Below are 15,594 nucleotides of genomic sequence, written 5' to 3'. Positions count from 1 at the left end.
CACGTATTTTATAACTCTCGCCACTGCCACTGTCATTAATTTCTGTGAAGTTTATTTGCTCCAAGTTATTCAGATTGGAAGCTTGGTTGGAGCTTAAATTGGTGGAACTGAATATGAAGTTTTGCTGCTATAAGGAGCAGTGTCCTGCTATGATGTTGAACTGTCATGGTGACATGGGGCCCATCTTCTACACCAGGGGTTGGTAACCTTTTGCCACAGTGAGCTACTGTTTGTGACCCAACCCTCACCATAGGCCACAATTCTGCACCTTCTTGGTAATCAACAGGTGCTACAGGTAGAAATGGATAGAAAATAGAAATAAATAGAAAAAGGCACGCCCTAGGACCCTAGGGACGTGTCTCATGGTACAGCGGAGAACAAACTGAATTCACCAGGCACTAGGACCCTAGGGATGCTTCCTCCATGACTGTGGCTTGAGCGATTCCCTGAACTGACCTGGGCTGGCTCCGGTCTACCCACTGGCTGGATCTGGCCCACAGGCCATAGGTTGCTGAACCCAGGGCTGGATTAATGCATAGGCAAGCTAGGCACATGCCTTGGGCCCTAAGTGAAGAAAGGGCCCAGCTGTGCTTATTTTACATATTATAATTATTGAGTTAAAGAAGGAATATAAATATACAGTATTAAGTAGAGGCCCACGAGTTTGTTTGCCTAGGGCCCACTTAAGGGTTAATCCATCCCTGACCAAACCCAGTACTACACTGCTGCAGATCTGACCCAGCTCCATTCATTTCAGGATGGTTTCCCCAAATTATACGTGTTGCTATCAATGGGATTCCCTTTTTGTATATGATTTTTAAAACTAAGAATGCAGAAATTCTCCCAAATCACAACGAGTGTTGGGTATGAGAGTTCACAGAATCATTTCTTCTTATATCCACTGACTAAAAACTTGCCTTGACCTTCAATCCATGTGCAGATTGCTGCTGCATGTAGCACAGGGAGTATAACAGGCAACACTTTATTAAAAATTCACAGTGTTTTAGGATTTTTTTTTATTTTCAATCAGAGGTATGTAACAGGCTTGCTTTTTCTTCCTCCAGCCAAGTGTTCCTTCTCCAACATAGTCATTGTCCTGTAGCTCTTTGCCTACATGGATCTGAAAATGGGATTGATGAACTCTGTGAGTGTGGCAGAAGAGGGAGGAGGTATTGGGAGGAAAAACATTCAACCCCTCTGCCAATAAAGATAATGGCCTTCTTCCTCTATTTGCAATGCATCTTTTCCAGCTGCTCAGAACATTGATCGAGGGGCCCTAATAAAACACTATCCATCTTCTGGATGTGGCATTCACTGCTTATTTATTTATTTATTTTGTAATAAAATAGTACTGTTTGTTCTCACATAGAGTAATGTGTATGATCCATAAATACATTGTAAAATATATCTGTAGCATGTAGTAGAGGTTTCCTGTAGAATATCCTGTGAAAATCCATATTAGTTGATGCCACTGTTAAGAACATGTATCTCTTTAATCTTCTTGCCAGTTTTAAATAGAACATTTTTTTGCTTACCGAAGCAAGTTTACAGCATTATCACAGTATTATAGCTTGTTTAAAAATACATAGAGCATCAACTAATGGTAACTGCAAGCAAGCTATATGCTTAATCAGGGTTTTTGTTTGTGTTTTAACACATTTTCTACATTTTAAAACAGCTAATTATACTAATGTTACATCCAACACTTCGTTAGAAAATATTACTTACATTTGCTACCCACAATAGAGTTGTCATCTTTTTCCATGACATAACATTACAGGCTACGAAAATAGAAACACGCCATTGTAAGCCTAGTTAAAAATAATTGCAAGCCTGGTTAGAAAAGTGCTTGCTTTCTTCTTGATAAATTAGGGCCCATCCTACATGGTGCTGAGTGGCCTCAGCTCCCATAGAAGTGGAATGTCAGCAGCACCTTGCAGCTCCTGGACCTTAAATGTGAGAAATGGAACTATTATCAACTTACAACATGGTAGCAAACTTAGGCCTCAATCCTGGGAGCTCTCTGAGCATGGGACTCTTGTTGAAATTATTGGGAGTTCTGCACCAGGAGGCTTCAGGCTAAGCTGCTCCTAAAGGTGATCCTGGGAACCTTATTCAGATACAGCTCCTATTAGTATGTAAAATTCGGGGGTAGATCATCCACTGGTGCAAATCTGCATAGCTTCATTGATTTTTATCAGCTATGCAGATCTGCATAAGCTGAGGGTCTTGTCCCTGATTTCCATAGGCCATCAGAGGTTTGATAAAGTAGGGACAGCAGGGATGGACCTATAGTTTCTTTGAGAACCAAGTCCTGATTAAAATGCAGGGTTGCATGGGTTTTACTTCTCGCAGATGAGGCAACTGAATATATTTTAGGGTTATAATAAAGCTGTAAGAAATTTCCAAACCATTAGCAACTCTTACAAATTAGGTAAAACAAAGATATTTTTGCTTGGATATTTCAGTGTCTAGTGTCCAGTCCTTTTCTCTATTTTCTTTTTTTAGGTAATGCAGAAATATGTCATATTGGTTCAATTGTTTATGAAACTAGTCCAGATGTGCTTTGAAACATACTCTTTTCATGGTCTTTCTGATATTCCTCTTGCGCTTTCTGCAGTTTTTTACCCCGCAGTTTCCACTTGTGGAAACAATAAGTCCCCAGGGATGTCATTATTAAAGAGAAAATAATAGTCAGCACTATTATCAGTGCAATAGTGGATGAGAGGGACCCCTCTAGCTGTTTACTTTCATTATCTCTTGTTGCATTCAGCTTCACAAAATTTTCATATTCTGTTGAAGCCAAAAGTGCAGGTACAGAAGCTTCATTGAACTTGGGCCTCATTGGGATTCAGTAATTGTTCTCTTTCTTTCTCAGAATTTCTGAAGAAGCATGAACTATGATTTCCTCGTAGTCCAAGTTGTCCATAAAACAATTTTCTCTCAGCTTCTCAAGACATAGATTGGAGCTCAGAAGCGTTGCTTACTTATGAAGCCATGCAGTTTAAGAATAACAGGATATGTCACAACATCTACAATAAAGGTTATCTATATCCAGATGGGATGGAAGTCAGAAAGTGGTGCACATTATTGCCTTTGTCAGGGAAAAAAAAAGGCTACTTTAGCTGGCTGCCAGTTTTTGATTCTTTGTTTTCTTGAACGGATAATTGGAGAAAATCGAATCAATTTTCCAGTAACATTGTGGTGGCAGGGCTCATCCTTGGGCTTGAAAGAGAAATAAGCACTACAATGAATGTAGTTTACATCTTTTACATTTGTTCACAGTGAGAGTTTTGTTCCCTCCCAAATATTCCCAAAAGAGAATAAATTCAAAGGCAATTTTTTTGCTGAGGGGTAGGCTTGCTTTCTCTATCATCATAGGAATGAACAGAGTTGGTTACAAAAGAAAAGCTTTCATTCTAATGAAGTCCCCCCCCTTCTTTAATATTTGCTTTCAGATTCAGCTTTGTCTGGAGGGGATTATTTTCTTTTTGTCCTTTTTACAACTGGAAATTAGGAGATGTCTTCATTGGTTGCAAATCTGGAGTCTGGAAAAATAACCTAGGTGAAAAATAACATAGGGTTAGGTAAGAGGTTAGCTCTTGTGCCAGCTGTCGCATGAGCTGAAAGCTAGTAACTCAAAGCCTTAACCTGGCATACTTGTGACACAACAGTAAATGTATGTGATTTGTTTGATTTCTCTCTTCCCCAGTCCTGCTAAAACTTACTCACACGAGCAATTCCACTAAAGTAAAAGAAGCTAGTCTCATGAAGTAGGACAGCTGCGGTGAGTAAGAATTGCGGATCAGGCCACCATTATTCTTCAGGTGTCATTTTAAAGTTCAGTGTCAGGAGGGACAGCAGAATGCAGTCCTCACTCAGTCATTTTTCTTTCCAATCAGGACAGCCAGATTTGTCCTAGGACATTTTTATTTGGTGAAGAGAGGTGGTAAAGATTTTCAGAGCTATTTATATGAAATAACAGATTGTTCCAAACCTCCTCCACCCTACTCCCAAATGCTTCAAGGCCAGAATTAGGTTTTAGAGATGTTGCCACACAGCCATTTGTTCTGAGATTCTCCATATAATAGGATGCAATTGTAATTGATCCTGCTCATGAAAATCCATGACTCATCCCACTCAGGCTAGCAGGGAACTGAGGGTCTCTTTTACTAATTAACAATACTTCTAAGCCATTCTCATTTGTAATAAAAAACTGTTTACTATAGATTAACATTCTGTTGGTGTTAAAAGATGTAAATGAGCAGTTCTTGTCAGTTAGAAACAATATGTTCACATAGTCAGAAATAAATGTTAATTTTAAAGAAAGTTTAAAAGCCATCTTTATCGTAGCTCAGAACAATAAAATACTGATTTGTAAAGCTGATTGAAAGCCTACTGTATAGAAAAAAATACAGAGGTAGAGAACACCAGTTCCTTATAATTAGTAAATCTCCCTCTTGCACTGCTGGTATGAGGGTATCTCTAAAGCTTTTGTTCAGGAGGATGTTATAATGCCATGCATTTCTAGAAACATCACTACTGTCATGCTACCTAATAAAGGGAGTCAGGATGAAGGGATTTAAAGATGCAAACAGCTGCTTCTCCAATTGGTTCCTAATGTTCTTGGATTGTTGACCACCTCTTATCAAACTTCTAATTAAAAAGGGATGGGAGGTACAATTCATGAAGTAATTCCCATGATTTCATGGACTATCAGTAGACAACAATTTAGGAATCACAAGCCTTAGGAATCAGGGATGATATGCCTAGTATTCATGCAGGAGTGTATGGGTATTGGGGCTGCTCAGCACCTTTGAAAAACAGGTTAATCTAACTGATAATCCATTCAATATGGATCCATCTTTAGCTAAGCGATAGCAGATACATTAGCAAAGTTTAAAAACATAAGGCATCTGGTCACTTTTATGATACTATCCCAAGAGAATGTGTGGGATTTCTTTGCAACTCCTTTAAGACAGTCATATATTCAAAATCTAACTGGGGATGCTTTTGGGGCTGTGAAACACTGATCGACTTTCAGCCTTCTATTTTTGGTTAGACAGAGGAGTTAGGGTCCTATGGTTAAAATGTTTGCCTGTAAATCAGGAGATCTGAGGGTTCAATTCTTGGCTCAGCCTCAGATTTCTTGTTGGATTTTGAACCAGCTATTTAATATGTTCTTCCAAAACATACGTGTTAATGCTTCTGTTCTCTCTTCTGTCTCATTTATCTCATATATGAGCTCTTTGGGGCAGGGAGTATATCTCAGTATATGTTGGCACATGCCTAGTACAGTGGAGCCCCCAACATCAGTTAAGGCCTGTAGGCACTGCAGTAATAAAGCAGCAGTAAATAACAATTTGTGCTATCTGATCTTTCCCTTATGGCCCTTCTCTCTCTCTCCCCGTGCCGCTGGACACTATAGAAAGGAGGGAGGTGAGACAAAGGGACCACTAGATGTCCCAGCCAAAGCTGGGGCTTTGCATTGTCTAGGTTGGGTCAGTGACTATTTCAATATTGTCACCTGCACTATTATGACCAGATTTGAACAAAGCCAACCATTGAAACAAAACCAGTTGTTGTTTACATGTGAAGAGCAGACCTTGTTAAAACCACTCTCTAGCAGTGCAGCAGTACCTCAGGAACAAGCCTTTAATAGTTTTAAGGAACCAGGGGGGAATACATTATTTAGACAATGGAATTCCTCGGCAGTGATTTTGTTGAAGCCAGGAATGTAGCAAGATTCTCAAAGGGAGTGACTGTTTCTACAGATAGGATAGTAATAACCAGAATTATGAAAGTTAAGGCTAAGAAGGCAAATGGGGCGGGGGGGGGGGACATAGAACTTCATGCTTCAGGGCTTATGCTAATCAGGATAAAAATGAGACCTTCATGAAGGAGCAGATTATGCCGCATCTGCCTACTGCAAGTTTTTTTGCACCATCTGCTAGTACTGTCAGAGACAGGACACTGCACTAGGTGAACCACAGCCTTGATCAAGTGTGGCAATTACTCTGTTCCTACAGATGTTTTAAGTAGTAAATTAAATATTTTGGAGATTCCTACCCACGTTCTCGGATACTGAGGCAACCTGGGAAAAAACAGTTCTCCCACTAAAACTAAGGCATGTTTCTCAGCCAGTTTATGCTCGAAGTGGAGGGATTAATAACACTGGTAGCTTTTATCTTAGTTCATGTAACTGCAGATAGTATTGCTATTCATGTAAGTATTTAATCCTTTTTTATTTAAACAAGATTATGAAAAACAGCCTCCAATAGAGGTTATTTCTTCCATTTCTGTATTCAGATTGCATTTATAAAATGCAAGTTCCTCTCTCTTCATCAGTTGTTTCTATCAGTCCTTTAAATGAAAATGCAGTACTTTAAATGTGGTCACCTTCAAAGATCCTAGTCACCACTTAGCAATTAAACTATAAATATGATCTGGCCTTTTTTGAGTAAAAGGTTATCCGTTAAAATTTCTAACTGCAGTATTTTGCAAAAACGGTTGGGGGAAGTTAGAACTTGAATACATTTTCTGCATGGTGGATTGTGTTTTATTAGTCTGTAATAGATGACAAATCATAGTGTCTACATTTATTGAAGTCTCCTATTGAAATTTTAGTTCCTGACTTCACTGGTGACTTCACTAAACATTAGGTCCTTAGTGCTTCATTTAAATTTGGAACTGCATTTAAATCATCAGATTAGCTGCACACATTTGCAAAAATCACAAGTGTCAAGTGGTGTATGTAGGGTCAAAAACTATTCCCATAAAATACAGAAGCCACCAGATTCTCATGGGCAAACTTCCCATTTAAAAAATATTCAGCAGGTTCTATTCTTTTCTCGGACACAAAGTTACACTTGCATAGCCATGTAGGGCCAACAGCTATTGATAACTTACTGTCCTTAACTTCTAGGACAATTCAGCTGTATCTGTTGTATTTGTGGTTAGACTCGTGTCACAGGAAAGGAAAACTGCTTAGCTGTGGAGAAGTCACTCATTTCTGCTCAGTTTTCAATACCTAACATCTTGAGAATGAAAGACTCCACAACGGTCAATGAGTTTTCCCATTGATTTCAGTGGGGTGAAGAATTCACCCCTGGTTTGCAAGCCAGGGGCCCACTTAATTGAAATGTAGAGAGGGAAGAAATATTTGTTTCTAAATGAAATGCTTTTCATAATTCTCCATTATGGATCAGTGCATCTTTTAAAGGACGAAAGAATCTTCAATATGGAACATATTAAAAGCTAAGAATAATATTATTTAACAGTGAAGCCTCAAAAGGAATAAGAATGTGTCCTTGAACAACAAGAAGTAAATGCATTTTGTTTGCCTCAAATATTGGAGAATAAAGTAATCTTCTGAAGTCTAGTTAAGATTTCAAGTATGATTGCAAGATTTACAGTGTCTCTGGGCTAAACATAGTCAACTCCTTATCTCATGGTGAACTCACATACTAGAAACAGGCATACCTAATACCACCCTTGGAAAGTAGGGTGGGGCCTGGAAGGGACCTTATGAGCTCATCTAGTCCAGTGCCCTGCTCAAAGAAGGATTGTCCCTGACTAAACCATCTCAACTAAGTGTCTATCCAGCTTATCCATGAAAATTTCCAAGGATGGAAATACCACAATATTCTAATTCTTTTCCAGTTAGCATTTATTGAAGTAAGTTGAGCAGAATTGGATAAGACATTTGCACAAAATGTGTTGGTTTGGGATCAGAAAAGTTTGTTAAAAGAAAAGCTTTTTGTAGCAAATGGTGAGTTTTGACAAATTTCTTACTTCTTCTACTCCCCCTGCCCAGAAACCTTTGAAATTGTCCAAATAAAATATTTTGACATTTTTTAAACAAAAAATTCCAGTTTTCTGGTTTGAAATGACTTTCACCATTTAAGCTAATCATATTTATGTATTAAATATATACATAAATTGTTAAAATCTAAACAAAACCTTGCAGACTTCTTGAAATGAAATGAATGTTTCAAATCAACCAAACTGACTTTTTTTTTTTTGCACATGTTCTTTTGTGGAAATTCTTGAGATTTTTTTACTCTGTCCTGATTAGGGAAGAGCATTAGAACATTTGTCAAAATCTCAAAGCGTTTTATAGAATGATAAATCCAGATCCCACTTATGCCTAACAGAAGCTTGTATTGGGGTAGGTAAAGTCTGTTAATGTTAAGGTGATGAAAAATCTTTTTCTAAGGGTGTTTAAGTGGCTGTTGAACAGAAACGTGGGACTAAGCCATTACAGTCGCATCTATATCTCCAGCTGACTGTGTTCTACCATGGTGCCTTCAAACAAGCAGTACAGCTTCATGTGTGCTACGACATAGACTGGAAAGAGCATCACTGTGTCTGCTTGCTTAGAAGGCAGAAAGTTAATTAGTATTGCTGATGATTATTTAGAGCTACATCCTACCTATTGTCCTTTGTCTTGGAGCACCGTAATGTATGAGGTGGGTTACAACTCAGCAGAAGTTGCTAGGGAGGCAGAAGCTGTAAGGTTCTTTGGAAAGGGCCGGTCTTTTCTTTCGGGCTGGCAGGATATTCTCTGTGCTGCTCAGTGGGATTAGTGAATGGATTGGAAATCTCTTCCATTTTTGTAGGAGAGAAAAGAATGGTTATGGTTCATAGGAGAAGCATTTCTAGACTGTCTTCCCCATTACTCCCAGCCCCAAACCAAACCAAACCAAACCCTAGAGTACCTCAGCTAAAAATTACTTTCCATTAGGCAGGTTTGGCAAAATGGTTCAAAGCTGAAAATGAAATTTCTTTGTTTAGTGCTAATCAGCAGCTCAAAGATTTCATTAGGAATTGCCTAACTGTATGTGAGGACGCAGTTTGGCCTCCTCTGTTTGTCACTTTTCTTTTTATTAATAAACTAACAATTTGCTTCTGACTCATTTACAGAATCCTTTAAACTGCAGGGTGAGATGCAGGGGCTTTCTTCATTTTTCCATTTTCTTTTTGCATAACTAGGCTTTGTGGATCTATGTTGCAATCAGGCAAGGACAGGCTGGTTCCTGTGAGGTGCTGAAATCCCTCGTTTCCATCAGAAAGATCGAGTTAGGTGTGAGACAGTTGAATAGTGAGTCTATTCATATATACTCTAGCTTTTTCTTGTTAACCTAAATCCTCCTTGTTTGACTGTCATTTTATCAGGTGAGTCAAAGTGAGCTAGAAAGTCTTATAAACCAATGCGAGGAAATTGAAGGTGGAGTCATGCACTTAGTTACCCAACATCTTCCCAAAGTAAAGGCTATTGGACCAATGATATAATTTTGCTCCAGGTGAAGTCACTAGCAAAACTCACTTTGATTTCAATTGGGGCCAGGATCTGTAGTTCCTGATTTATAATTCTTTCTCTCCCTGCATTTTCAAATAAAAGAACTTTCCTGAGTGGTTGTACTATCTTAAATATGTATTGGCTTTTGTTAATAGAATTGTAGGCTCTCTTTCTTTCTTCACTTGGCTTCTAAATTTCCCTGTTGCCTTTTGAATTGTATCTTCTGTTTTTATTGCATTATGAAAACGTGTTCCCAGTTTTTCCTCTATTTCCATCTTCTTAGTATAAGAATATTGGCATGGTGTGTATCCAGCATAGTATAAGCCAGATAGGGAAATGCTTCTTCTCTTGGTTTAGCACTCCAGTGTGTGGCAACATTGACTAATCCTGTCACACTCAAAAGAGCAGATGAAATCCAGAGGGGAGGTGAGCAAATGGAGAGCAGGGAAAGACTCCAGAGAAGAAAACAGTTAGATGTTTCTGTCTTTCTACCTCATTGTGGCTGCTTGAGGTTATTTTTCATAATCTTCTGCTTATGGACTAAGGGCCAAATTTTGAAAGGCATTTGGGTGTCTAGAGATGCAGAGGCCCTTTCTGGCATTTTCAGAATTGCTTAGGTACATTTTATAATCCCCACTATAGGCCTAGCTGCGTATTAAGGTACCTAAATGCCCCTTTGTAAATCTGGCCTTATGGTTTTGAGCCTGCAATGTGCTTAGCAGCTTTGACTCCCACTGAGTGCCAGTAGAGCTCTGTGCATCACAGAAGGCACCAAGCACCTTTTAAGATCAGGACCTGAAGGTAAATTCTGAGCTATTGCAGAGCAGCAGTCTCATCACAATAAGCTTGTAACATTACCAGCTGTAGAGGTGAACATCTGTTCAGTGTATTTGAGAAGCCCCAAAATGAAATGACCCTTTTTAACTTCAACTTTCTCAATCATGAATCTCAAAATAAAACCATAACCTGATCCTCAAACCTGTTCATTTACCCACCCCATAAACCCTTTCAAACAAAAACCTTTCTGTTATGTCCTGTATAATAGCAAAAAACTTAAATGAAGATTTAAGCAAATCAATTAGTCCTTTAATTAAGCCTATAAAATTCTAGCCCTAATCTCTCAGAATACTTTATCCTATTTTTATCTTAATGAGCAAAAAATCTTTGCTTTTAACAGGTTTCAGCCTGATCAGTCCTTTTTGGCTTCATTAAATTACGTTCTGAAATATGACTTGTTTTTTTTCCCTAGCTCCCTTTGAATGGGGTGGGTTTTCTCTTTCCACTTATTTTTGCCTTGTTCACTGTGAAAAGGCTTCAGGTTGCATGTAGCCTTATAATAGCTTAAGTTAATGTATTAATTCATAATATCCTTTTCAACCTTCGTGTGAGATTCAAACCAGCCCCCACCCCCACAGAAAATACAACCAAGGGCCCAATCCTATTCCCATACAAGCCAACTCTTACAGGACCCTAACTCTGCAGACCAAAACTACAGTATGTTTTAATACCTTTGAGGGACATATTGAGGCTGACAAAAGTATATCTCTTCAGAGCTGAACCATTATTCTTGATTCCTTCAGTGGACTGAATTCTGAGATACTTAGCACACATCTCCTGGTGCTTTGGACTGGAGTTGCAAGGACCCAATACTGTTCCAGATGTGGCCTCCTGTCACCATCACATATCATGCGTTAATAATGACCGGCTTTCCTGATATATACAAGATTCTTCTGGGTTAGATTTCCAGCTATCTTAAGCATTTCATTTAAATTGAACAGAACTTAAATTAAGTTGGAGAACTGAAGTAACAAATCTACCATATCTCTGTGTATTTCAGCTATGCCTTAAAATTAATCTTAGTGGCTTCAGGGGTTGTTTCTACAGATGTAGTGGTCTGTAACAAGGTCCAACCCCAGGGTTCACCACAACACCCTGGAGCCTCTTTCAGTCCTTGCCACTTTTACCTTCTTAGGGTAATCTCCCTTTGAAGTCACCTGCCTACTTGATGTAATTATGCTCTTCGAAAAAAGGAGGTTGGCTTAGAGCTCCCCAAGCAAGAGCTCAACTCATGAACACAGGTGTTACTGCACATCACCATAAGGGCCAATTACATGGCCCCTTCATCTCTCCTAGCCATGCCCAAGCCTCACAGATGTTACCAGTCATTGGGCATTAAGTCCCATTTTCCAATCCAGTCAAATCTCTCATTCATGGGCCTTCAGTCCCAGTGTGAACTCCACAGTGAATGTAGAACCTGGAACAGTGTCCATCACTTGGGGCCTCCAGCCTTGGTGCCTTTAACCATCCCAGTCCTCCTTAGGCTCAGGCTTTGGTATGTACCTTGAGCAATCTCAACCCCTCTTGGTCTCAGGCCTGCATTCTCTGTCCCTCCTGAGCTCAGGCCTCTACCTCCAACAGATTCTGCCCTTCTCAGTCTATAGGTCCCTTGGCCCTGCTTGTTCTCACCCCTCCTGGGCTATGGGTCCCTGACCCTGGCTGCTCTCATCACTTCAGCTGTGGCCTTGGGCCAGGGCCTGAGGGTTAGGGACCAAGGCCAAGAAACATCTGCCAGGCCAGTTGAGACCTCCACTGATCCTACAGTCTCAATCCCTAAACCACCTATTTTGTCCACCCCAGGTCAGGTGTTAGTCAGGAGCCTGTCTACAATCCTTCTGCTCAGGAGCTCCTCTTTCCATGCCTTCCAGGTCAAACTGCCTACCCAGCTCAGGCCCTGGGCTTATATCCTAAAAGCCCAGCCCTTTTTGGGTCATGTGACTCCCTTGATTGCCTCCTGCTTCTTCTGCAGCCTGTCTTCTCTTAAAGTAGGAGTCCCAAGCTCCCTGCTACATGATCTCAAGTGTTAATTGTGTACAGCCATGACATAATAAAATTTAGTGGCTTCTAAAGTTCACTTATCATCTCTCATGCAACAGTCTATGCTGACAAATGTAATGGGCTGCATATACACAGTGTATGTAGATTCGTGTGATAGTTGCTATCACTTATTTCCAAGGGCAGATTATGAGTAGACTGTACTCTGGATTAAATGTTTAGTGATTTCCATCCCCAGTGCTGCTCAAGTTATGCATATGCAACACTCATTTTCACTTCAGTATAAGTTTGGGTGAAAGGCAAGCTAATCACCTTGACCTGTGTGTATGCCGTGTTCTACAGAACAGATGTGGGATTAGATAGAAGTAATAGTTGTGGTGAATGACCTTTATGTATACCAGCAGTTCTGTGCTGTAATGAAACATCTTAGGAACTGTCAGATGGTCTCATTCCTTTTGCGTATCTATATTCAGATTTTTATAAAATGCACAGCAGTGAACTGGTATCTGGAGAACTGTGTTGTATCAGAGCATCATTCTCTATTTGAATGAGTCTGTTCCTCCAGCAAGTACACTCTGAAGTAGGTTTCATTGCAGTTTGTACAATTGTGGTTGTATTTCTCAAACCTGCATACAGTATTACTGTCTTCAAAGGATGGATCTGGCAAATAAGCCAGCATTTTTTCCCTACCAGAAAAATGGTCTTACGTAATCAGTTCCAAAATGCCCCTCATGTAAGCAGGTGCATACATCTTTGTTATCTTTGGAAATCAGTTTCCTTGGTCAACTTTATTTCTATCTTTTCTTCTGCATTCTTCTTCACCTAGCCCTACACAGATACTCCTTATTCCACCTGTCAATACGAGGAGCATCTAATAAGCAGCCTAGGACTTCTGTCATATTTTTCTGCTACATTACTGTATGAAGACACAACTCTGCATTCTGGATACCCTGAATGCCTCCCACAGCCTGCATAACCAACTCTTAAAGTCTCTCACAATGAATGTGCAATAAGTTTTCAAAGATCTGTCTGTCCCAGTGCTCCATCTTGCATCTCTCAGAGTCAGAACAAGTGTTCAGCAGCCCAGATACAAATAGACTGTTTTAGTTTTTCCATAAATTACAACATGGGTTTTTTTTTTAAAAAGGGAAGCTGCTTCCACCTGCATTTGATTCAAACAGAATGCAGCATCCTCACAAAATCAGTTAAAAAATTGAGACTTTCAGTGCCCTTTACATTAACTTCAGGTTTTTATTGCAGATTCAGGAAGGTTCTGGGTCTGAACTAATTGACTGGCTGCAAAAGGAGAATGACTGAATGAGTCTTTTTCTCCTGCCACCCTCCTCCCCCTCCCTTTTTTCCTGCACCATTGCTGGTGAGGAAAATAATTATGGATAGGATGCTTCCACTGATTTTAGATACAAGAAAGATGCTTCAAGACAAACTCCTCCAGAGATAATATTTTTGAAAATGCCAAAGAGAAAAAAATGTTTGAACATTCAATGCTCACCTAACTCATTTTAAAAAAAGAAAGACTTTCTCCAGCCAGCCAGTGTGCCTGTTCTGGATGACTAGATGCAGCCAAAATTGTAATGTATTCAGCACAGAGGGAGTTGAATTTTCCAAGATGTGCAGGAAAAATAACAAGTTAGCAGGAGGGAGGAAGCAGGAGATGGGGGAAGTGATAGATGGCATTTTGGATGCTGCTGCAGAGCATCAATGGATGTCTGGAAGGAGATCACCTTTATTTGCCCCCACCAGTAGGCTAGGGGATGTCTGGGTCTTTAACAATACATTCTGAGTGAGTAGAAGCATCAAGAGGTGCCCTTTTTGCTCCTCCCAATCTCAAAACAGAAGTAATAATTTGGGATGGAAAAAACTAAGGTGCAGTGGAGCTAGAGACTGAAGAGCTGAGACTGAAGAGCAATGCAGTGAGGGAGAGGGGAATAAAGACTTTCCGCAGCTATTAGAGGTGTTCTAGGGAGAGTTGACTTTGCCTTTTACTTGAAAGCAGCGTGAACAAAGTGAGAAGTTAGAGATCCGCATTACAGATCAATGGGCATGATCTATATCAGGGTGGTCTGTGTTCCATGCCCGTACGTCTGGGTGGAAGGTGGAGATGAATGCTACAGCTATGTGTGGAAAGGCATGCCTGGAGCGTGTGGAAGGGTAGGGTGCATGTTAACGTGGAAGGAGGAATAGTGGATCTGTGGAAGGGCTGCCTACTCCGTGCATGTGTGTAGAAGGAGGCAAGGAGGAGCCACACAGTACTTGGCTGGAGAGGGATGCGTGTTGCATGGATGCACAGATTAGGCTGGGGGGCGGGAGGTGCATGGTGGCAGGGAGTGGGGCACAGGGTCTGGCAGCACATGTTACGCGGGTGAGAGGTGCCATGCGTGCGAGCGCTGCGCGCCTGGCTCGCGTCCGGCCGCCGAGGGGCAGGCCCGGGCGGGGCTCCGCGGAGCTGGCCAGGGGCTGAATTCACCTCCCGCGGCTGCGGGCAGCGCCTTGCGGTACCTGACTAGAGCAAACAGGCAGCCCTGCAACTTCCTCGGAGCTGCGCTCTTTGCCATGCACCCGCCTGCCCAGCCGGACAAAGGCACGTCTTGAGCATGCATTTTCTGGGGCTCTCGTCTCCTCGGGCTTTTCCTTCCCATCCCCGGGTTAGCACGGAATTAACTCCTCAGGGAGATTTCCTGGCGCAGGGCCACACGTGCCCTCTGCCCGCTTTACCAAACGGGAAGTGAGGAAGCCTTTCGGTTCCCTCGGCTGAAAAAAGAGCAGCCCACTCCCCCTCCGCACAAAGGATTCAGCATAACCATGCAGCACTTACCTTCCCCGGCCACATCTTTCTCAGCGCAATGAGCTACTTTGGAGGGGAAGGATTGTCAGGGGCTTTCTCGGCTGTCAGCACTGGGAGCCCCACGCTGAAGGCAGGTCATGCATGAGGTCTGATACGCTGCCAGCTAACCCTTCTCATCTCCCGTGGTCTTAAAACCGAGAGGCTGATGGCTCTTGAATAGGCGGTTGATTTGTGCTGCAGACCCGGAGAGGCTGAAATATCTGCACACACCAGCCACCTCAGCAGCACTCACTGAGCCTAGCCAAAGGTTTCAACTTTATTTAGGGGGAAGAATGGATCACATGAGGAGCTTCACCAAACTGGGAGGAGCATGTTAGTGCAGAATCAGGTCACTCGCATCAAAACCCAGGAGTTAGTCACAGACACAAAGATTAATAGTGTTAGCATAATCCAGGCGTAAAAAGCAGGCTGAGACAAAGCCAGGAGATGCTCGCAGGAATTAAAGGCTTCTTGTTTTCTTCCCTTATCTTTGTCATTTAGCAGGTTAAGCTCTTGTTCTTTTGAACAGGTGAGTTTTGCTAATGAAGTGAAGCAAAATGCCGAGTGGGAAAATCAATGTTTTCACTTTCCCTGTGTTTCATCTTGGTCAGTCCAAGAT

At 41.2% G+C, this 15,594-nt stretch overlaps 1 long non-coding RNA gene across 1 annotated transcript; it reads right to left on the bottom strand.

Moving 5' to 3' along the window:
* Positions 1–1,522: 1,522 nt before the first annotated feature.
* Positions 1,523–15,237, bottom strand: LOC109313671. The gene is made up of 2 exons (XR_002102114.1): positions 14,967–15,237; positions 1,523–8,606 (listed from the first exon to the last, which is right to left on the bottom strand). It is a non-coding gene; the product is annotated as an uncharacterized LOC109313671 (long non-coding RNA).
* Positions 15,238–15,594: the final 357 nt, after the last annotated feature.

The sequence above is a fragment of the Crocodylus porosus genome, unplaced genomic scaffold (genome assembly GCF_001723895.1).
Source record: "Crocodylus porosus isolate Cpor-Errol unplaced genomic scaffold, CroPor_comp1, whole genome shotgun sequence".
Taxonomy (NCBI): Eukaryota; Metazoa; Chordata; order Crocodylia; family Crocodylidae; genus Crocodylus; species Crocodylus porosus.
Note: the sequence above shows the minus strand (reverse complement) of the source record. Positions and strands in the feature narration are given on the sequence as shown.